The following is a 24,680-nucleotide window of genomic DNA, read 5'->3' as shown; positions in this document are numbered from 1 at the left end:
CCTGGGAAAGAAATGATCGATTAAATGCGTTTTAAATATGTTTGATGGCACATGTTTTGTTAAGTCGCGAAGGTGTTTGGTGGGGGGTTAGACCAACTCACTTTTGAGGTATGGAATGCGGTAGTATATTTTATGAACAAGGCAGAGCTCAAAGACTTTCCTGCAGAGCTGCAAAGAGGACATGATTAGTTAGGTTTTCAAGGGGGAAACACTGAATAAAGAATTATAGGCAGACAATATTTATTTATTTATTTATTTCATTACCCTCAGGGCCCATCGGGCGTTACAGAGAGGGTGGGTAGAATGGGTTTACAAAGTACAATGATCACTTCAAGGTACAAAAAATATACAACAACAACAAAACAGAAGAAAAAGTATAATCAACAAATTGCAGAAAAGTATTCTATTATGGCTGCCTTGAAAGCAGAAACATCTTCAATAGCGGCGATGTGTGGGGGAAGGTGGTTCCACTCTGAACACGTTTTTGGCAAGAAAGAATCAAAAAAGATGTTAGTGCTGCCATGAGGTATGGCAACCTTGTATTGGTGATCAACCCGGGATGAAAGGTATGAAGGCTGTAAAAAGAGGTCCTGTTTGAGCGCTGGGTTATGAAAATATATTTTATGAAAAAGAGAAAGACGCGCAATTTTTCTCCGAAGTATTAGTTCAGGAATACCAGCATTAGACTTCATTAGTGACACGCTAGCAAGACGGTAATAATTAGAGTTAATAAAACGGGCTGATCGATTCTGAACAGATTCAATGGCATCAATAAGATAACGTGAGTCGCCTGTTTTCTGCGGGACTAGGTGGAGGGAAGAGGACCAACTACTCCAGGATGGGCGAGCAATGCCGATCTGAAACATCTGTTGAGACTCTTGCTGAGAGACGCGAACTTTTTCGCGAAAATACCGAGGGGCTTTTGCGTGTGTGGGATGACAGCTGGTGATGATGCGGTGGACTACATCATGCTTGACCGGTTTGTTTCGGTCGGGAGCTGCCGTTAGCGATGGGAATTCGCTCAGCAAATGCCCGTAAGGCGACCGTATGGTTTGGCGAAGTGTGAGGGCGAACGGATGGAATGTGGGTGTTTGACCGGCGACGAAAAGGCCTGCGGGGTAGTCATAGATATTCTTTCTAGCCGTGTCAACTAGGAGACAGAAGTGGGACAGGAATTCCGCGCCTAGTATAGTGTGACTGATCTTGGCTATTACAGAGGTCCAATGAAACGTCCTTCAAAAGCCGAGGTTGATCAGCACGGACCTCTTCCTGTAGACGGGGATGCTAGAGCTGTTCACTGCTTGCAGACGGAAGATATGACGTATTGTGCAGTCAAGGGAATTATAGCCGGTATCAGACTCACTTCAGCGCCTGTGTCACTCAGGAACTTCAGTCCACTGATAGCGTCCGTGATGTAGAACAGGCGATCTTGCTTAACTGTGGAAGCGCTCGTCGCCACTAGCTATCCCTAGTCCCGTGTTCCGACCAGCTGCAAGGCCTGGTGCAGCGGTCCGCAGTAACAGAAAAGCGCTGGTTATACTAGCAATGTTGTTGCTCTTGCCGCGGTTGGTTAGGTCTAGGCCGGTGGATCGCGTGTGGCGAGGAAGAACGACAGCGGGAGCTTCTGGACTGAGAGCATGGTCGAGGGAGGAGCGGTCGTGAAAGGCGCACGGTGCTTTGGACGAGTTATTGCATATCTTCCACGTCCTGTTGCAGTGCTCTGATTTCATCGGAAGCAGCCGCGGGCGCTGCCGGTGGGCGAGTCGCTAGAGTGACGGGTTAGGAGCACTGAAGCGATGAGACGGCAGAAGTTGTCGGGTGTTACTTGGCAACCTCCATGATCTTATCGGCGTTAACGGCCAAGGAACGCCGATAAGTTTTAACGGCCGTACCTTCCGCCTTCCGCCATCGGTGTGGATCATCCACACCGATGGCGGAAGGCGGTGCAAGAACAGCTCTTTCAGGAACAGCTTGTCGAACGTCGCGGCATGGTCGTCGAGAAGCAACTGCGTCTGGCGGAGAAGTTGCGATGGGCGGCGGTCGATTAGTTCCTCCGCTGACAGGAGCTGTTGCAGACGCTCGCGTTCCGAAAGCATTGTACGTTCTAAGATAGCAACCTTGAGCGTATCGTATAAGTTCGCCGCAGGTGGTCGTGAGGGGATGTCGTAGACCTCCAGCGCGACTTCGCAGGCAGCGGAGCCTGGATGGGGCTGAACAGCGCCTCTTGAGAAGTTATGTTAACCAGTCAGAAGCTACCCTCGGCTTGAATGAACCAGACTTTTGGGTATTGCGCTCAGAATAGAGGCAGACGGAACGGCGTAGGGGCCGACGCCGGGGCGAAGGCTGGGAGGGACCCAGCATTTGTATCGGGAACGTTTTGCCGATCCATGCCGGGACGTCCGGGTCACCAATGTGAGGAGACAGCAAAAGGGGGCTGTCTCTTGTGAATTTAGAAATGGAGCAGGTTGTGCTTTTTACTACCACGGGATCTTCTTCCTGTTTCAGTGGCTCGCCACACTCGCATCAGCTGGTATCACCGGATAATCAGAGACCAAGCACGGCAACTGCGTTTTCCCCTGATCAGCATTGGGAAATACATCGACCGACTACTCCAGGTTTTTCCGCTCACTCTAGCCCAACTGGCGGTCAATTTAATCGCAGTGACATTCAATTTAATTAAAGCGCCATTTAATTTACCCCCAGCGCTACCGGATTTATTCTCGGGGTCGGTCAATTTAATACCCAATATATACATCAGTGTTGTGGACGATCCTCAACAAGAAAAAAAAAAAAAAAAAAACGAGAGATCGTTCCTATTTTCTTTTCATTTCTGGAACGCGTTCTCATTACACGCTCTATATGTGAAAAAGGGATGTGTTCCAGTTTCCCTGCACTTCCTGCTCCTGGATCACGGCCGGTTGCAGAGCCCGACTGTCCACCTACAGTTTCGTTTGCACCTCGGGCTAGAAGCACGCCCATGATGTACCGTCCTGGTCAGGCACGTAGCCAGGATTTGGTTTCAGGGGGAGGGAAGGAAGGGGGGGGGGGGGGGTTGTCCATGACAAAATACTGTATGATGGGGAGGGGGGAGAGGAGGTCCCAGTAAAATTGAAGATTTCGGGGGGGGGGGGGGGGCGGGCCCCATGCTTCCTGCCCCCCTGGCTACGTGCCTGGTCCTGGTACACCACATCGATGCCTCCTCTAGAAGACATTCTTCTTAGTGCTAAGAGTGTTAGAGTCCCCTCAGTTCACGAACCCGGAGTATCTGCACCACCAGTTGCCCCAGGTCGCCCAGTGAGACAGCGCAAGCCTCCCGGTTCTCTCACACACTATGTAGTCGCGTTTTTTGGCAGTACGTCTGCTACGTCTAAATCGGACATTTGAGATATATTACTGTAATATTCTGTGCTTTTAGTGGCTCGTTTCAAGGAAGAGAGAAGGAAAAACAACTGTGAAGGATAAGCAAAAGCGTTTTGTTCCCACTGAATGATGTCGACGGTATTGGAAGCAGGAAACTTGTTTTTCAGGCTTTCGTCGTAACGACAGGTGGCAACTGTGTTAATTACTGCTTTTCTGGAGTGTTCTTCCTTTCAGTACCTTCAGCTTAATTTGCTTAACGAAGGGAGAATATTGTATTTTGAATTGTGTTAAATCTAATAGATGGCGATATTTGATGATGATGACTACAAGACGTCGCAATTAAAAGAAGGAAGAAGCGGCGCCCGCAGTGGCGGGCAGTTTATGCCGTAACCTCCGCGGAATCGGAAGTGTCCTGTCTCTCTGCGATTGACCAGCGGGCTCTCAACGGAGTCGCCACGGCGGCCCGACTTGTAACTGCAGCCGAAGCATGTCTTCAGACTGAAGCAAGGCTTGCCGTCTGAGTTGCTTCCTCAGTAGCACAGGCGCCGATATTGACAGGCGTGTCTCGGCTGCCACAGATCGTCGGATCGGTTGGGCGGGGCTTCATGCCAAGGTAGACCTCGGAAAAAATACAAAAGACCTAAAAGACATTAATCGTCCCAGTCAACTGCATGGTTTCTCGGATGCATATTTGTCATTGAAAACTCGGACATCTCTCCGTTCTCTAAGGCACCTGTGTCTACAATTGCACGCGATACCACTAATCATCCAGCCTTTAACTGTGAGAATCATCAAGCAAGCATCATTTTTCAAAGCAAGAGTATAAAAAAGGAGAAACGAAAAATAAACAGTTATTAGTCTGCGCTTTTACATATGTACGTCATGTGCTTTTCTGTCCACCATATCGTATCATAGTTTACGTGTTTAAGCGTTCAGTGTAACTTCGCAGAGCAGTAACATACCTCATAGTGTGAAACAAACTAACCGAAATCAAAGCATTGTAGTTCTTTCCTCGGTGTGTCCGCTTAATCCCAGGCCTCCGCCTTCTGACAGTTCCAATCGCTACGCCATTTAAGCCTTCCCATTTCCTCACAGTCTTTCCGAGGCTCTGGCCTATGTATTCAGCTTTGCAACGTCTCTACCCACAATTGCATAGTATCCATACGTGGCCAACCACTACAAGAGCGCGTGCTGCCTGGTCAGCCTCCGCTTCGTCATCTTCTCTCTAACAACATGCTATCTTTGGATCAAGCTACAAGATTCGTGCCATGGTTTCAAAAGAACATCCAGCTCGAGTAAATAAAAAAAATTACAGCCCTACAACGCAATATCTATATAGAAAAATAACAATCTTGCGAGGTTTCTTATTAGTATAAGAAAAACACGTCATCTCGGATTGCTGTACATTCATAATGAATTCCCGCGAAGGTCATCCGAACAGGACCGAGGCGAATAGACCAATTTCACCAAGCGTTCCTCGCATGCGTGACGCCTCCATTATTGTAGGGTCAGCTCGTGTCGACCCGCAGAGGGGTTGTCGCGCGCGCGCAAAGACTACAGTTCCCACGATGCATGTCGGAAGCGGTGGCGTAGCGAAACTGGCTGGTGAGGTCGATCTATTCGTCTCTGGCCACCTTTATGAATATTCAGAAATGTAATTCTTCTAGGCACACTGCTATTTGTTTCCCTTTCATAAATTCAGTCTGGCCACTTCGATAACTGTCATCATGTAAGTGTGCATCACCTGTAAATGCTAATGGTGGTCTTTGATGGCTGGTGAAGCAAGAATTTGAAGACGGGAAAAAACGCGGAGCTTTAACATTCCAGACGTACATTCACTCTATTGTTGTTCGTGAGTGCGATAACTTTTTTTTAAAGGAATAGATACATCACGATCTATTGATAAATTTACGCCACCGTGGCAAGTCTCATCGTTCTTTCAAGGGCGAATTTTTCGTAGGCCCCATGGTGAACTTTTTTTTCTTTATATGAAAGTCTATTTCACCCTAAAAGTTTTCTGTGTCAAATAAGTGTACCACTTAAGTTAAACACATCGACTATACGAGTTGTTCCAACGGTAAAAATACTAGAGGTGTTGTTTAACCAATACATGAGTTGGAACGAAGACATAGAAAATGTTATGTCTAAATTATCAAAAATAACAGGTATTATTTATAAATATCGTTTTTGTTTACCAGAAAGTGTCAATATTATTTTATATAACACATTGTTTGCTTCACAATTAAAGTACTGCCAGCTTGTATGGGGCAATACGACAAAATTGAACCTAGACATCGCACAAATAAGATCTGACATTTTGTAGCCAATGTATCATACAAGAGTCATGCCGATATTTTATTGTCAAAATTTAAGGTAACACGTGTTTTTGACTTATATACAAAGACATTAATCCAGGAATATAAAGATAGTATTTATTATAATAAGAAATTACTCCTTCACGCTTCGCCGGATAAAAACTTTTTGTTTTATCATACGCGTTGTCCAGAGCACTGGAGATTTCTGCATCCCAGGAAAGAATTATGGATTTCAAATCTTCCAGTATACCGTATCGTCTACCATTAATGAACCCATTAAAAACAATATTCACATAGAAAATATGTCAAATAACCAAATTAGACAAGTGTAATTTAACAACAAATAATATTTTAAAAGTTATGTACTGTTCATGATATCAAAACTCTATCATGTCGTGTACGTTTTTGTTTTCTTTTTCTTGTTTTGCAAGCGCCGACTAATCTGCCCAAGTCTGTGTGGGAGACAGGGACCTGTCAAGCTACGCAATGTAGCTTTTTTTTCTGTCTCATTCTCCAAACTGGAGTCAATAAAGATGACTTGAATTGAATTGAACTATTTTAAAAAGAGCTCTGTGCCAAGTTAATATTTTTTTTCCGCACAGCACAAGAAAAAAAATACCCGGGTAGGAACTATACTTTTTATGGGCCAGCAGCTGATAAAAAAATAGTAAAACAATTAATTTTATTGTTGAAGAGAAAAACTGAAGGAGCCGAAGATGCCTCTTTCGTACCTTGATTATAGCCTGTTCTTTCTCAAAGCCATTTAGAAACGTAAATATCTGTTGTTGTTATTCTTTTTCAAGAACTGAAGCTCCCAAAGCTGCGTGGGAGAGAGTTGCTCCTAGGCCACGGCGACCATACTTCCCACTTCGAAAAATACCGAGAAAGCAGCTTGCGGCGCAGGTGCTTTCGAAATATCCAAATTCATGCAATTGCTCAGTGCGCATAATTTGTAAGTTCGAAGGTTACATATATTGTAAAGCTTTGATCATCAGCAGATACCAGAGGCCAGCCTCACCAGCACAAGGCCTGAAAACGCTGTGCGTGGGAATGTTTCAGAAAAGTAGAGCTTTGCTTTTGTCCCGCCAGAAGGCACCAGCATGTTCTTTTCTTTCTTTTTTGACATGAATTCCGCTAGATGAAGGAACAGTACAATTGTGAGAATTCGTCTTCCCTTTAGCCCAGTTCAGATCAAGCGTGGGTGGGAAGTATACACCATTCTGATATTTACAGCCCTCAGTTCAGCGTGTTATTTCCTGAGCCCAGCACGGGCATGTTCGCCGCTTCGCAAAGCGAGCAAATCAAGCACCATGAGCTCGAACACTGAAAATGGAACCCGCCAGGAGCCCTTTTTTTAAAGGTTTATATGCTCAGCATCCACACACTCCGTGACTGCTCATAACAATATAATGTAAATAATTTTATCAATAGTTGTACTCAACTAAGCGCCTCGAACAGAGAGGTAGTTTCTTAACACCGTCCGAACTGAAACACATAGAGAAAGTACTTTACATCAAAATAGAAAGTATTGTACACAAATTTAGTTTTATGATTTAAGCCACCAGATGACACTGAATTAGTGAAAGGGTCTATCTTTTTACTTGCAAATGGGTATAGATTTTAGTCCACTGCACCAGTGTTCTGGTATTTAGAAGCTCTGGCTGAGGGAAGTCGACATATCTAGAATGGGAAAACACTGCTAAGGTTGAAGCCTGGGCGAGCTGGTGTGACATACTTAAAAGGTTACAACAGCGCAAAAGACAACGGAGAGGGTAAAGAAGGACAATAAAAATTTAGTTGCGAGTCAGCGCTCTGTCTGTGTCCTTCTTTACCCTTTCTGTTGTCTTTTGCGCTGTTTTAACCTTTTAAGTGAAAACACTCTCTTTTTCCCTTCTCCAGGGATTAATATTGTCATTCTTGTTGAGCTCGCTTGCACCTTTGCATTAATTCCATTTTAATTATAACGTTCATAATGCAGGCCGTTCACCCTTGTTGGTGGCAGCTGTTAAAACCTGTTTGCTCTACTGACGCCTAACCCCCGCTTAGCTCAGTTTGTAGAGCACTCCACTGGAAATGGTGAGCTCCCGGGTTCGATACCCGGACCAGGCGGATTTTTTTTGTCGCGCACCAGTCACCTATTGCTGTGTTTGGAGATTCGAGTTTGTCCTTTGTCCCATTTGTTCCGCTTTTCCAGAGATAATTATAGTCATTATTGTCCAGCTCGTTGTACCTCCGCATTAATTGCATCTTAATCTCTTTTCATCTCCCAAGAATGCACGGTTAAAGTACTCGCACCCCCTTCCCCCCTCCCACAGGTCCGGTGTGTCTTTCTGTCAGTCTATGCGCGGACGCAGTGTTTTCCTTACCGATGGCGTTCTTTCGCGTCGTGATCAACTGCGCTAGCCAAAATGTTCGGGAACAAAAAGGAGCACCGGCCGGCACATACGTTTATATAAAACGTTCTTTAATCAAGCACCAGACAACACTGCGCTCAAGAGGTCATCTTGTTCGCCTGCGGGATGGACCCGGCAGACGCCGCCAGGCAATTTTAAAGGGGAAAAAAACGAAAAAAAAAAAAAAAAACGATGTAAACTTGAGTTTAAACATCCCATGTACGTCCAGTGTTGTATTTTTTTTTTAGTTCGGTCGTCAACTGACCTGTCTCCTTGCTTCTGCGTCGTACCAACCCAGCTACAACGCTAACAAAAATCGTTTACTTGCATCCGAATAGGGAAAATGGCTGAAGGTGTCACTGACCCCAGACAGTATATTGAGGCTGAAAATTGTAGTTTTTAAGACGCGGGTCTTAAAATGGTAAAAAATCGCGAAATTTGGGGTTTTTCAAAAATCACATGTTTGGATAGAATATAGTCTGAAGTACCTGCCTGCGAAGTTTCAATGTCCTATTCGACGTCTAAGTATAAAAAAAACGATAAATACGGTGCCTCCGCGACGCTCAAATCGCGAATCCAACGCAAAAAAATAGTCAAACTGCGCGCCCGCGTCGCTTCACGACCGATCGTCGGATCGCGGCCATCTTGGTCTTGTTGGGGAGCTGGTTCTCTTCCCTACGTCCTCATCCCATTCACTATCGCGACAACCTTGGAGCAGTCTTGGGCAGTAACTAGTTATTAGTAACGCGTTACCGGTAACTAGTTACTTTTTCCGGTAACGTTTACCTGTAACGCGTTACTCTTTAATACTGGTAACTTGTAACTGTAGCACTGTTACTTTTTTATTGGGCAACTGTAACTGTTTAGGCCGTTACAGTTACTTTCCTTTTTTTTTTTTTTTTTTACTATATAAATTAGAACTTACTTCCGCGGACATAGAAATCGCCGTCTTGAAGTATTTTTCTCCAAAACTCCTCGCTGAGAAAAAAAAAGCGTGGTTATGCAATAAACAAACAAAAAATTGCCTGGCTTAGCCCACGACCGAGAATGAACGGACGAGTCAGCACGAAACCGGGAGATAAAGGAAGCGGCGCCTGCGGTGGTAGGGGCGGCAGACAATGTCTGTTTCACCGACTTTGGTTCATTCTTCTCTCGTGGGGACCATCTGCGAGTGTCGGTGGTCGTGCAATGTCTCCGAGTGTTCGGTTTGGGCTGTGTCTGGGATATGTCCGTGCTGTCGTTTTTACACCCAGCCGTTCACCGTTTCCTTATCCCAATTAGTTTTCAAGAAAGCCGTTCGCATATTGTGCAGAATGCCGACGCTTGTTTAACTTATTCTATTCGGAGCCGCTCGAGCAAACATGACATCCACAATTGGCGTTTTGGATATATCTAGGGCCCCGTGTTTTCGGATAAATCCGAAAAACTCCGAAAAACACCCGCCGGTAAAATTTTTGGCAATTCGGATTTATCCGATAAACACCGAATTGTTATGTGCCCATGCTACCCCCCCCCCCCCCCCCCAATAAAAAAAAATTATTTCTTCTTCTGTTTTTTTTTTACATTTTCGGCAGCGCAGGCTTAATGGTCCTGGGAAAATGGCACCATAATTATCTTTCAAGCCTCGGACCGTTGTCAAAAGGGGGTCTTACGGCTTGTCTCGTCAAGGCATGGTTCAGGGAAACAGGTCATCGTACCATTCGTGTCACGACAAAAGCCACTCTTTTGGTTTCCAGTTTGGGCCATGGGATTTGGGATTTAGAGAAAGGGGATGGTATGTTTCTGGGGGTAACAGTGAAAGCTATGGACCATAAAAATTGTATAAAATATGGAAGAGGGGTAGTTGAAACTTCTCTATTACATCTACCTCGCGCGGCAGCGGGATAGACTACGAGCTTCCTTGCGGCTATCCCCGGCAGTTTATTGATTTTAAGGTATCGACATTTATCGAAGCCACACTTGTGTGAGACTTTTGTCGTGGGACAAGTTAGTATTTCCAATGACACCAACGTCAAGTTCAACTGAAGAAATCTTAATTGATACAAGCGCGTTTTATTTTCTATCTGGCATACGTTTGCATCCGGTTATTATTTATTATTTTTAATATGAAAGACTGCGAACGTAATCTCCGAATTTCGGAGAATTGGGGATATATAAAAAATAAACTCCGATATACATTGAATTTTCGCTAAAAAATAAACTCTGAAAAACACCCTCCGAATTTCACGAAAAATAAACTCCGAAAACACGGAGCCCTAGATATATCCCATAAAATATATGTGACCATCTCTGTCCTCATTTGTTTCGGAGTGGAAAATAAACCAAAACGTTCACTGACGTGGGCCGATGACAATTTTGAAAAACGGTTGATTCTAAGGTATAAAAAGTATTGGAAATAAATTATGCACATCAAAATGCTGAAATGGCGAATGACGCAAAAAAGAAACAAACTTCGGGTTTGAATTTCTAAAATTTTCTCAGCTTACTTTTTTTGTCACCGTACTGTAACAAATAAAATAATATTGTTTTAGTTTGTGATTTCTTGTGTCCGATTTTTGTACTGTAAGGAGAAAGTAACGGCGTTACTGTTTTTTCAGTAACTGTAACTGTAACACGTTACTTTTTGAAACCGGTAACTGTAACTGTAACAGAGTTACTTTTTCCTCCTAGGTAACTGTAACTGTAACACTGTTACTTTTTACTGGTAACGTGCCCATGACTGCCTTGGAGAGCGTCCGCATTCCGCGGGTTTTCACGACCGGAATAACGATTGCTCATTGGCCCGCGCGCGTACGTCACGGGTACGTCGTGCCGCGCGCGCCTGTCATAGGCCAAGACGCGCCCCTTTCCACTTTTGCTCCTTTCCTCCTCTTGGCGCGCGCGCGCCTCCAGCAGCGCAAGGGGAGCGTGGAGAAGCGTCGTCTGCTTCGTTTTGGCCCGTCGCTTTGTTCGTTCCGCGGCTGAGTGCACGTTGTTTCGAAATCGTTTACGTTCGCGCGTTCGCGTCGGACATCGTTGGTTTCTCGCTACGAAGTTGCGGGAGTTTTATTTCGAGCGATCGAGATGCCGGGGGACTCTCGATTGAAGGAGAGTACGCGGCGGACGTTCGGGAGGAAGACGCGACGTGCGTGGAACAAGCGGAAGACATCACCTGCAAGTGCGCCGCTACGATCTGCGCCACTGCCGAACGCATTGGATCTGCCGGGACCATCGGCTAGCCTTCCCGTTGACGATGCTGCGGCCTCAAGCTCTGGTCCGGATGGCTCAAGTTTTGCCGGCACCACTCGCGTCGACTCTACCTACTACTCTACGGCCGAGCAAGCGCAGCGCGCCGAGCGATCGGAGCAAAGCAAGCGCGTTTTATCGGAGAAGTCGGCGACCCAGCGGAAGTTCGATCTGCTTGAAGTCAACGGATCATGCCAAACAAGCGATGCCGGGACCCAGTTTGTCATCGTCGACATGAAAGTCCTCAACGACCTCTTCGCGCACGCGAGGTGTGGAAGCTGCGGTGTGGGATCTCTCACGCTCAGCAAGGCCGCGGACAAGGAGTACGGCTTGGCCGTCAAGCTTGTGCTCGTCTGCAGCACTTGCGACTTCCAGAAGAAGCAGTTCTCCTCTCCCAGGGTTGCTGGAACAGCAAAGATCACTCCCTTTGAAGTGAACATGAGGGCCATGAAGGGGATCCAATCCATTGGCAAAGGGGTGACAGCCTTGGCAGACTTCTGTGCCTCCATGAACATTTCTCATCGGGGCCTGCACCACAAGACGTACCAGGGACACCTGAAAACGCTTGTGCGGGCATGTGAGAATGCAGCAACCGACAGTGAAGCCGCCAGTGTTGCTGTCGTCAAGGGGCTCTACACAGGCTTTATGAACCCCATTGGCAACATCGATGTCATCTTCGACGGATCATGGATGACCCGAGGACGCAGCTCCCACATTGGTGTAGGCTGCATTGTGGAGTTGTACTCTGGCCTCGTCATCGACCATGTTGTGTACTCCAACTTCTGCCTTGGATGTGCCTTGGGACCGGAGCCCGAGGACGATGGCTACAGCGACTGGTACGCAACCCACGACTGCCAGAGGAACATTGACTGCAATGCTGGCCGTATGGAGGTGGAGGCTGCGCTCACAATGTTCCAGAGGTCTCTGACCAAGCATGGTCTCCGCTACACCACCGTCCTTTAGGATGGGGACAGCCGGACATTCCATGCCTTGTCTGAAGCGAAGGTTTACGGCTTCATCAAGATAGAGAAGAAGGACTGCGTGAACCACGTCCACAAGCGGATGGGAGCTGCCTTGCGCAACGTTGTTGAGAAGAAGAAGGCACAAGGCGAGTCACTTGGTGGGAGAGGAAAGCTGACACAGGAAAAGATCAAGAAGATCACTAACTATTACGGCTATGCTCTCAGGAGCAACAGCCATGACGTTCCAGGGATGAAGAGGGCGGTGGAAGCCACACTCCTGCACATGACCTCCACAGACGGCGCCCCAGACCACAGCAAGTGCCCCGAGGGAGCGGAGTCCTGGTGCAAGTACAACAGGGCCTTGGCAAACAGTGAGCCTCCGCCGCCGCACAAGAATCCTCTTCCGGATTGTGTTCGGGCTGCACTGGAGCCAGTGTTTGAAAGGCTCAGCAATGAAGACCTTTTGGCACGGTGTAGTGAGGGAAAGACGCAGAATGCCAGTGAGAGCCTGCATTCGGTGATCTGGACGCAGACTTCAAAGAATGCGAATGCCTCCCTGGACAGCGTGAAGAGGGCTGCGGCTGAAGCTGTTGCTGTCTACAACCAGGGAAGGAGAGCGACCATCGAGTCCATTGCTGCAGGCCTGGGCTACGCCACCGGTGACTGCCTTGTCCGCCGAAGCATCGAAAAGGACAGTCTCCGTTTACGTAAAGCAAACGCGGTGCACCAGAGCAGCAGTAGCGTGAAGGAAAGGTTCTCCAAGCGACACCAGGCAGGAGCATCACGAGATTACAGCCCAGGACAGCTGTAATGGCTTTTTCCAGTGCCATGTGGAACAAAGGCCCTTTTCAGGGCCAAACAAAATTACGTTTGGAGCTTGAAACTCTTGCTCGCCTCTCCCGTTGTCCAAAGTTGTCGGCTCATCACTTTAGAAGCAATTTTTAGCCCATATCAGTAATTCTTCACCATTTTTGCAATCTTCTCAAAAACAAATTATTGCAATTTTTAAAATGATTTGTTCAGAATGCACTACACTACATCTTGATAACTATTATTGCATAAGGGTTTTCACATAATTTATTGTAGTCAGCGTCGAAACAGGAAAATGTGATTTTATCAACATTTCACTCGTTCTTTACTTCTTTCATATTTTTTTCCTAATGTTCCCATAAATGGATTACATCATCTTTTATGTCAAGTTGTTCATGAAGACTTACACTACACCTTGGTGGCAATTATTACTTATCATTGTTCACACAATTTTCTATGTTCAATGTCAAAACTTTAACTTTGATTTTCTCATCTTCATGTTTTTTGTCAACGTGCTTAGCCTTACGGGGGTTTTCATGAGGTTTTTATCGTAGCATTTTGAAACTTTTTATACCGTTTTATTCAGAAAGGACTGGACTGTGGAGTAAAGCTATTTTTTTGCAGTTTATAATGACAACAAAAATTTTATGATAAATAATGCGACCTCATTAGTGTCATAATTAGCATAATTAGTACATTTTTGTATTATAATGTAATTTTGTGAAAATATAAATAGCTTTATAATGCATGGCAGACCTTTAGCTATGCATCTACATCAATAAAAAAAAATATTTTTGTTCGAAATGGCCTTAACGACCCGTAAGAAATTAACCAAATTAGGCAACACTATTTTTTATAACTTGAAAACTAATTGAGATATTTTGAAACTGATTTCATATTTGAATTGAGGAAGAAGGAACACATATGCACAGTGATTTTCATTAGTATAGCTGCAAAAATAAAATAGTCCATTTTAGAACCAGTGTCTCGCCTTAAACACACTACTTGGGAGGGTGCGTTTGAAGGAACGTCCTATCCAAGAGCCCTGTAAGCTGTAATACTCGTTTTGATTGTTTGCTAGGCCTGCAATATCCACAATCTTCACTATCTCACGATTTGTTGATTGGTTCACTGAATGAGGTAAAAACTTTGTGGTTGAGCCCTAGTCTGGACAAAGTGTTCTTAAGAAACTGGCAGGTGCTCTCAGAAGGAAATGAAACACGTACGCCGGAAAGCGGGGCCTTCGACATATGAGCTATGCTATCTGCAAGCCAAGAAAAACGACTGATTGGAGAGTGGGTCTATGAGGGTGTCTGCGCTTACTACTAGGCGCCTTACCCTCAAAGGCCCATTTTCCACCACGCAGATTTATTGACCTCCTGATTGCACCGCATATATGTCGAAGGCCACGCGTTCCGGCATTCGTGTTTCATTCCGGTCCGATAGTGCGCCAAGAAGCCTAAATGTCTGTTGTAGCTAATATCGTGGGATATAGATAAATTCAGCGGACAGCAGCGGTGCTACAGGCAACTGGGAGCTGCCCACTGCGGAGTCTCCACTCGCGGGTGTTTATGTTTAGGCAAGTCAGTTTACATTTTTAGACCGAGTGTTTCTTTTCAAGGAACGCAATCGGTCAATAGTATTATTCAAATTGTCATACTGACAATAAGAACAAATTAAGAAGCCCATAAAGCATTCAATTAGACAAATAAGTGTGTGTAACTGAATTTATACTTTGTTACTTTTAATAAGAAGCTCACCGCTTTCTAAGCAACTGAAGTTAGGCTCTCTCCTACTTATTGCGTGTTATGGTCGACAACAAAAGCTTTTTCGGTAAGCATTCACTAAAATTAAAAACTGCTCGGGTGTCATAATATGTGGCTAAAGCCCCCGAAAGGCAATGACGTGTAGAACGCATCGATGCGTACTAATCAGTGATAAACTGGGGTAACACGTTTCAACGTCAGTCAAATCAAACACTTACAGTACTTTACAGCTGATAAGGCTATTTAGATTGGATATTCGAGTGAAAAGAGCCCTTATTTCGTTGGCTCTGAAGTCTCAGCATTAACTAGACTACAAGCCCGATCAACATCCTCACACGATTGATGGGAGATTGTGAATATTTAGTAGCGTTTTACTTAGGTAGGCAATTAAGATAGCTGAACCACTACACTCGAATATGTTCGCGTCCTCCTATCGGTTGGAATGAAAAGGAGACTTTTTGATGTTTGCATAAAGAAGCACATCAAATAACTATCACCATGTTTGGCCGGACACCTAAAATAAGGCGCACAATTGCCATTCCAGAAAGCAATCGCAACGTAGTGGCCAACTAGCTGGTTAAATTATTGAACATAATACGACAAGTTTTATCAGGTAGACCGTTTTTGTTCTTTTAAAAAAGGCACACTATATTCTCGAGAATACCATTTTCTGTACGAATTCAGTAGAATTTTTTTAATAAATGATTTTCACAATTTAATAAAGGTAATACATGTTTTCATCCTATGCGAGCCTTTTTATTCTTTCTAATGCGATAAAATAAAATAAAAATTAACTTATACCAGAAGTTGGAAAGAATATAAGTTCGAAAATGTTTGAAGTGACTAACGTTGCTCGAATGCCAACAAACAAATCGTTTTTTTTTTAATGCTTGTTTCGAGAACGCAGCAAAAGATAAAAGAAAGCTCAAATATCACGGCCCCATTCTTCTCCGAGAATAAAAACTCTCGGTTCGTAGCACTGTATCGTCATTTCTCTAGTTGCGGCTTCAAGATGAAACTAGTATTATTTTCTCTGATAATTTTCTTCTTGGCAATGCTCGTCGATGCCAAACCCGGAGAGAGACGAATAGACGAAGACGAAAACTATTGGCAATATCAAGACATTCGAAGGGCAAGTTTGAATTTCAATCTGTATGGTACTGTTTCACAATTTATTGGTTCTTTGCAAGCAAAGTTGTAAATTATTCATCTTATATTGAACAGTAATGACATTACAGGAGCTCAACAATGATTAAGAGTTGAGTCACAAGCTACTTACGAATATGAATTAAATTTGGAATCACATAAGTGTACACCAGAGGTGTACACCTACAACCTACCTACAATGTTTTCCGCTGGCATAGAGGCTTATTATAACATCCGGATTAGGAACGCAAAGCTAATCTTGGGAAACATTAAAAAAAATTGATGCACATTATATCCTTATTTTGACCCGTCTTGTTTCGCTTGAGATATCTAATATTTATGTACTCCATACTTACTTTCTGTTAAGTTGCTTATAAATAATTTTTCAGATGCCTCTATGCATAATCTCGCTCCGAAAATCAATAAGTGTTTATTGTGTGCGTATTTAACACAAAAAGGGAATAAATTAAATTCTGTCGGAGTTGCCTTCGATTATAATTTAACGCTAAACTTATTAAATTTTGTAAAATTAAACGTAAAGAAAACCGCCAAAATAAATTGATTTGGTTGTATCAGGCTTTTACCACTATACCGAATGTAAAAAGAAATGTAACATTATTTTTATACGCCAAATAGTATTTAGAGCACAGTAAGTCGCACGAAAGAGAAATATAAATGCATTATGGGGAATGGGTTTGTAGAAATGTGCTGATAATTTATTATCAATTCAAATAAACCAATTTAAACGCTATGACAGAAAAAACCTGGCTAGGTGCACAATTTTTATAACCCTGCACGGGACTCAACCTCAATAGTATGCCCCATGGAGAAAAGAAAACATGCATTCGGTGAGATTTGGCAAGGCTTCCAAACCTTGCCACCTATATTTCGTGAGTTGTGTGAAAAATTTCAGTATGATCAAGAACAAAATCATTCGGCAGCCGATAAGAAGATATTTTGTAAAACAAATACCGGATTCGTTTAAAGCTCGAATAGCGACCGAAAAGCAAAAACTCAATATAAATACTTGGATAATGCATAGTTTTTTTAGCTTTATACTCGCCAGGCTCTTCACGTTCGTGTAGGGTTGTAGTTAATAGTGCCCTGAAAGTAACACAGTATATGCTAAAGGTTTCTTTGGGAGTTATGCCAGTTCAGTTTTAATTTTGAAGGAAATAATGAGTATTTTATTCGAAAATACACTACACGCAGACTTCTCTGTTAATTATGTACAGTGTTCTCTCTCTTTCATAGACCCCGACTCTTAAAATTTCGAGCCCTTATAGCAAATCAAGAGAAGGGCTAGTAAATTCTTCAGATTGTTCCATCTAACCCCATACACTATAAATTGCCCTGAAGTTAAACGTTTTTTTCGCGTTGTGCGTCGGGTTCCGTGTGTTCGGTATTTACAGAGACCCAAATAATAAACCCCAAGCCGGCGTTATAAAGAAAGATGGTGGCTACCTTTATCTTTAAAGTTTTATAATGCATGAAATGCAGTCTCTAACGTGCAATTTTTTTACGTTTTTTTTAAAAAGCTCGTTTCAAGGAGTGAAGTACCTATTTCATCTCTTTTCCTGTTAAGCACAGCAGAAACACTGACTTGGTGCATAGGTCTGGTGACGTCGGGTTATGTGAAATCAATTTCCACACTAAATTTAGCGAGGAAATTAAATTTGTGTGTAGGTCACGGTACGTCAGGTCACGTAACCTAAATTTTCTGCATAATATAAGAATACAAAATTGGTGTTTTTTTCTCGACACGTAAATATTCCCCCTAAATTTAGTGGGACGCGGACGGACGAACGGACGGACTGACGGACTTACAAATTCTGGGAATGGGAGGGGAGAAGGGAGGAAGAAGGGCTCGTTGAAAATCATTTATGGTTGAAAAAAATTCAGGGCTGTTCGTGAATACTCAGAATCAAAACTTAACGGGAAGAAAACTGTGTCTAGAGCTTTATTTTGTTTCTCCACGCACAAACGGGCGCTCGATTGGGCAAGTTCATACGACAAGCTTCGAGAAGCTTCCTAGGCCCAAAAAGCAAGACGCACTTTGCTGGAGTGCCGGCAAAAGCTCGAACCTGGCTGAGGTGCCAAAGTTAGAGTTATAATTCGGGACGACCTCATGTATCATTTATGTATGATTATGTGCTAGTCAAATGCGCCGGACACCAGTCCCGATCGAAAAATGAACGAACTGACGGACGGAAAGACGGACGGATGGACCGATGGACGAACTGACGGACTGAACAAGTTTTGGGATTTTTATGTTTGTGTCCGTGTGTGCGCGTGCCTGTTTGCGTGCGTGCAATAAGGGGACTCCCATATCGTGATTTTCGCGCCGACATGTATAGGGCATATGGGAGAAAATAAAGCCTTATTTACATTCTTTATCCACATCGTTTGCACAGTTTCCGTATCTATCGTGGTGTAGCTAACTCCTCTTCATGATCGCTGCTTTCGTCACATCGATGGCATTGTTGACGATCAGCGAAAGTGAAAATGAAATGGAGCAGAGTGCGCTAGACCGCGCTGGAACACGTTTGGTCGGGCTCTTCTGAGCGCGGCGGAGCGCGCGTAGTGTGCGACGAACGTCGTTCTGAGTCGGCCCGATCGCGTTTAAAGCCTGAATATAGCACGATACAAGGAAGGGGCTTTGGTTACGGTGCGTGACTGTTCTCGACGCGGCAGTCCTAAACGTAACCCCAACAAACTGGCCAGCTGTTTCGCTCCAACCCTGCAATCAATGATTTTTTTTAAGCGTCACGTAGCGAAATTGTTTTGCTCGTTTGGTAATTTTAATTTGCTTATAACTCCCAAAACATTAAATAATGTATTTATTTATTAAGAATTAGTTATTCACAAAATGCGAATAAAAAGGTGTTCTCTTGTGTTGAAATATTTGATGAGCTTCGTTTCAACGCAAATTTTAAACCAGTTCGAAACTCATTAAATGCCCTCTTTAATTTAGAAAAGCTTCTAAACGACTCAGGTGACTGCTTCAATGTTTGTCATATAAGACAGCACATAAAAAGTATCTAGAGCTGACATTATAGACATTTCACCCCTTCTTTCTTTGAAGATAAAAACTCACTACAGAAATTGAAATCCACCCAAAACCCAAAGCTTTTGCCCCATAAACATTTTTGGGAACGTGTGTTCGCGTACTAGTGTCAGAACAGTTAATTTTTCTTTGTAGAACGCATAACAGAATTTGCCCCTTTTTTTTCCTAGAGATCATTTATATATGATCTTTTAGAAACAGGAGATGTTGCGCCTACAGCAATCGCGTTGCCGTTTCTTAGGCTTGATGCTAAATTGGCACTCAATGGTTTGCGGAAAGACAACAATTATGAGCCTGCAATAGGCCTTTTCCAGGATTTCTAACGCGCATGCCTATTGATAGCAGACTTTACTGTCAGCCTGGTTAGGTGTTCTTATATTATGGTCGGTATCGGCGGTCAGTAACATGCATACTTGAGTTGCGAGTCAATTACAGACAATGAATTGTAGCAACTTAATTAGTGTTAAAGATTTAAAATGAAAATTATTTAATTTCAATATTTTTAGCCAGAATAAGTGCGACATTTGAATTTCAACATAACTACTTTATTTGCGCTTTTGTCACGCTGACGTTTCGTAATATTCTTCATAGAGTCCCTGACAGGCGAAAATGTTCTGAGTGCCTGCCTCAACAATTTTCCGCCAACTCGTGCGACTATGAAAGCGCCGAGACTGCATCCGGGCGCTGAACGTGGGGGCACAGCTGATAAAATGTCAAAATACCAGTTTTGTGCCAAATACTCAACCACAGTATTTGAGATAAGATGCTAAATACCCATTTGAAGTGTATTTAGAGTAGCAATCATGTTATGTTTAGTACGAACTATCTTGAGTAGAGTACAAATACTTTGAAAAAGTAATTGACTTAGTTGGGAAGATACATGGCAAGTTTTGTAAGCAGAGATATAATAATAAACTCGAAAAAGGGTGCTCTATTTTTTATTGCTCCAATGAAAATGAAAATTTTCTACCATTTTTGTGATCTTCAAGACGCGCCTTAGCTGGTACAATCGAAGTTTACTCTGAAATGATTCGGAATATGCATCATAAGGCGTACCGAAATCATTTAGGACGTGCTTTAGTGTGACGCCTGGCTCGGCTCGCGACGGATTCTGCAATAAGTTCGCAATTGGTCCCGCCGCGAATAATGTATTAGGGCATTGCACATTCATAACAGAAGAACAAGAAGTAGATCAGGTAGCCAGATTTGTCGATGAGTACGTAAGTGAACATCACACGCGCACGCTCAGGAGAAACATTGGCTCGAGAAAAGCAGTCTCTTCGTTGATCAAGAAGTAAGAGCAAGTGTTTGTCCCCTCAGTAAAAAGCGAGGAGCACCTACACCTTGAATCTCTAAAAAAACAAAAGGTGGTTAAGAGGGAAACACAGGAAACAGAGGAGAGTGTACACAAAACCGCTTCTAAATTCACTTCCTCTGCCCCTCTGCTCCAGTTCAATCTATTCTTGAAGCATTAAGATCAAGATGGTCAATATTCAAAAATCAGAATCCCCTACTTCATAAATGACTCCTCCTCGCGGAAAACTAGCTTTGATGATTCTTAGGGTGAAACAATATGCGCATTCGGAGAGAGATGAAAGAAACGCTTTTCAACGAGTTTCGGAGCAAACCTTAAGCCACAATAGGAAGACAAAGAGATTTAGGAATGCCCAATCTAGTTCCCTGCGGCTCAGTAAAGCCAGCAGGATCTAGCTTTTTTGGCCGAGGAAGTGCTTGTGGTCGCATGATAATATGTTTGCGGATTTTTATACTGGAGGCCCCCTGAACCGGCGATTTCTGAAAATGGTTCAGTTCGTGACTTTCCGCGTGTGGCATGTGCTCGCGACGGAAGAGCGAGTGCTGATTCGACGATTGCAAAGGGAGCTATGTTAAAGGGACACCGATACCCCCCCCCCCCCCCAAACTTTTTTTTTCTTTTCATTTTTTGTCAGGCGATCTATTATGGTTGTCGGAATACTACCCAAATAATATTTTGCAACAGAGTAACGTATTTATTCATTAAAGCAAAAAAGAAAAAAAAAAACAAGCCAACTGCTCGAAACCAAAACCGAAACTGCCGCACCGCACGAAGAAGTGGAGAGGATGGAGTGGAGTGGCGGAAGTGACGTGGCTACATCCGGCCGTGTGGGTCTTTTTTTTTTCTCTCCTTACGTAGCAGACGAAATGCGTTCGTTCGCCGTGCAATTCCTTTGCAATTATGTTTGTTCCGCTCGCTGTTTTGTACTTCAAGATCAGCTGTTGTGCACATTTAAGTGTTGGCAATTGATAGTCAGTGCCCAAGTGCCGTGGTGAATTCCTGTGATCGGCTCCGAAAAAAATACTCCCAACATGTTGCGTGAAGATTTGCCTCACATGACTTGCATCTAAAAGTGGCATTGTGCGTCAGAGTGCACATGTTTCCGAAAGATCAACGGGTCGGGATCAATGGCTGGCTGCAATTCCTGTAGAACAGTTACGCGAAGCTCGGAAAGCGGACGCTACTCGATTCATATGCTCCTTGCATGTTGTGGAAAGTGACTGCATTAAGTTCGCAGGTGTCAAAAATGGAATCCCATGCCATTTAACTCACCGACGTATCGGCCACAAAAATTTTTGTTTTTTTGTTTTTTTCAGTGATCATTGTAAAAAAATAAATGTAAACATCGCAAAACTTCTGACAAAAAACGAAAAGTACACCCCCACCAGGGATCGAACGCGTGGGAAGCGGACGTGGCGTGGGAAGCGGACGTGGCGTGGGAAGCGGACGTCTTTCCACTGAGCTACTGAAGAAACATTTTTTTAACCTTTATTAGAGCTACTGAAGGAACTCAATCACGCATAGTAATGCGGCGTGTAGACTGTATGTCGGAAGTTTGCTGCCGAGTTCCCTTAATACATGCACTCCCGGCTTGAAGTCGGGTAGCACCACGCATATGCCACATTCGCACCTCGTGAAGAAACAGTACGTGTGCGTATTCAACTCGAAGTACTCACTTCGTGCTTGACGTTTGAGCGAGCGTTGTCTTCAGCCACGAGAAGGGACGACGCCTCGGCGACGTCTTCGTGCAATCGGCTTCCTGGTCGGGCGTGCCGTACGGGATGAATACCACTTCTTTCGAGCGGTCCGAAATTTCTCTTTCGAAGGAAGACAGAATCCTCCGGTACCTTGAACGACAGTTCTAAAGTAGAGGTCCAACGCCCGTCGTCCGCTGCCATCCGCTAGCCCCACAATACGCGAAACGACGCGATGTTGAGAATTATGTAGTTAACGCACAGAATGCTTCCGGTTGTTTGTGCTACTGGTTTTTCAATCAACGTATTTGCAGCTTTTTGGAAGCCACAAAAAATTTGTTTGATATATATATATTTTTTTTTTAATATTGACTCTGTACCTTGAATGACCCACGACTTTAATTAAATTTGGTGGTCGCGTCGAAACCTTAGAAAACCGTCCCTGACCACGGAAAAGAGAGTGAGCGCGACTCAAACCGGCCAGTTCTCGATCGGCGGTTTTCGGGAGGAAAGAAACCGAATTTGGAGCTGCAAATTGTGTTCTGGGTAGTTGGGCTATCATATATACAACTAAAAACCTTGGCGAGCATAAATACCCTGTCAGTGTCCATTTAAAGGACTTTTATGCTGGCCGTGTGAATGGCGTAGTACAGTAGCTTATTGACGTGATATGTAGTTTAACTAGGTGTTCAATATTTCGTGAAGCCTGGATAAAAACTTGCACGAGGGAATCGACACTGATTGGTTGATGGGTGGGAGAGGAGGAGTGAGGTGGGTGGGGAGGAGATCGAGACCTCGTGTGTACTGAGGGAGAGGGGCTCCAGGGTATGAAATACTCTGGAAGATCGCCCGAGTTATTACCTTGAGAAGCGTTAGTATCGCTTCAGTCTACACTCTACAATCCGTTCTTGAAAAATTCTTTGACACCCCTGGAACCCCTTCAGCTCGTGAAGAACGCTTTCGCCCCAAACACTATCGCCCTTTGGCGCACTAGTAAATGCAAGTGGGTGATGAAGACGCCTTTCGCATTAAAGTGTACTTAAAAAAGCCCCTAAGTTTTTTTCTCACAGTGGACATTTTCGGGGGTGCTTAAAATGACTTTTTTAGGATGCAAGATATGGGTAAGCCGAGAACGCCTAGGAGTTCTTTTAGGAGCAGATTTTTTTAGAGTGTTGTAATCACTTTATAGTGGACACATGGAACGTGTTAAGCTTGCTGATGAAGAGCGCTGTGAATGTATGTGTTTGGCGTCTGGAAACTGAGAATATTGCTAAATGTTTGTGATGCTGCAACGTATGCTACATAATTGCCTAGCAATTAGCAATAGAACTTTAGTGGATGCAGTCGCTACATATTTATGCTTATATCAATACCAAATTAAGGCAACTGGAACGGACGTGGAAACAGCGCCAAGTTTCTTCTTGGCTCACGCTTGCGCGATCGGCGTCTTGCGCCGTGTACATTCTTTGCTTCCGTATGCGCACAGGAACACAAATGCTGACATTCTTAAGCTTTTCAGTGTATTCTAACACTCTTTTTAACATTTCCGATAAAAATAACTGTAACAGTCTTGGTATCGACGCTAAATGCTAAAACTACTGGTTTTTGATAATTAAAAACCGAGCGTGTTAGTAAAGTTCGATTTTACACGCGAGAGGGTAAACAAATATGACGGAGCACGGAAAACGACACTTTTCGACTGGTTAGTCGAAAGATGTGTGTTGTGTGCTTCGTTTTATTTGTTGAATATTTCGTGGGCAAAATTGAATTGTGTCAAACGGACCACTTAGTTCCCATATCATGTCATTCACGACGTAGGTAAAAGAAATTGGCAAAAATCTGGCGAATGTAAAACTCCTTAAATTAAAGGCCAAACGGACAAACACGAAATAAGTAAATGAAACAAAAATAAATATCACTGAAGTCGTACAGGTCACACTGGAACGTAATTGCGAGTTTATTTCTCGACGTAATACATTCTTGTAACGAATTACTTACTGTGCGCTAGCAACAATAAATGTATTCAACTACCTCTAGATCAAAGTAGTTGTCTTAGTAATTAAATAACATTCCCAAAGTAATAGTTTGAAGATGTAATTTCCGAAGTATAGAGCGTGCGGTAGCACAACGCTTCAACTGCAATATAACCCCAGCATTGATTTGTTTTTGTCGCAAACTACTAGAAATAAGTCTTAGGGATTGACCTAAAATCTTAAGCTTGGGGAAAGAGCATAGGGAGAGTAAAAGCTATTCAAATAAAGGCAGATTTCAAATTTCCGTCTAAATCAAAGACGGTGATGGCTAAATGGTGCACTAGTTTGTTTTGCTTTAAAACAGGAAGTATGTTACTTCCTTTCTTTCCATGTAATCAATCGCGGTAATCAGGGGCGCACGATTATTTTACTGTGAATTTGCACGTATCCCTTCTCCGCGTGCAGACGACGCGTCGGTTTTCAGATTGATGCACCTTATTTTTTCATGTTTTATTTAGTGTGTTTCAAACATTTATTCTTTTAATTCAGATAAAGGTAAAATGAAGGACGAGTGGTACAACCCAAATTCTTATCGCTCGACAATTTCTCTCTTAAGACGCAAAAAATCCTCCGGCTGGAAAAAAAAAAAGAAAA

This window comes from Ixodes scapularis, unplaced genomic scaffold (genome assembly GCF_016920785.2).
Source record: "Ixodes scapularis isolate PalLabHiFi unplaced genomic scaffold, ASM1692078v2 PGA_scaffold5__190_contigs__length_132052651, whole genome shotgun sequence".
NCBI lineage: Eukaryota > Metazoa > Arthropoda > Arachnida > Ixodida > Ixodidae > Ixodes > Ixodes scapularis.
Note: the sequence above shows the minus strand (reverse complement) of the source record.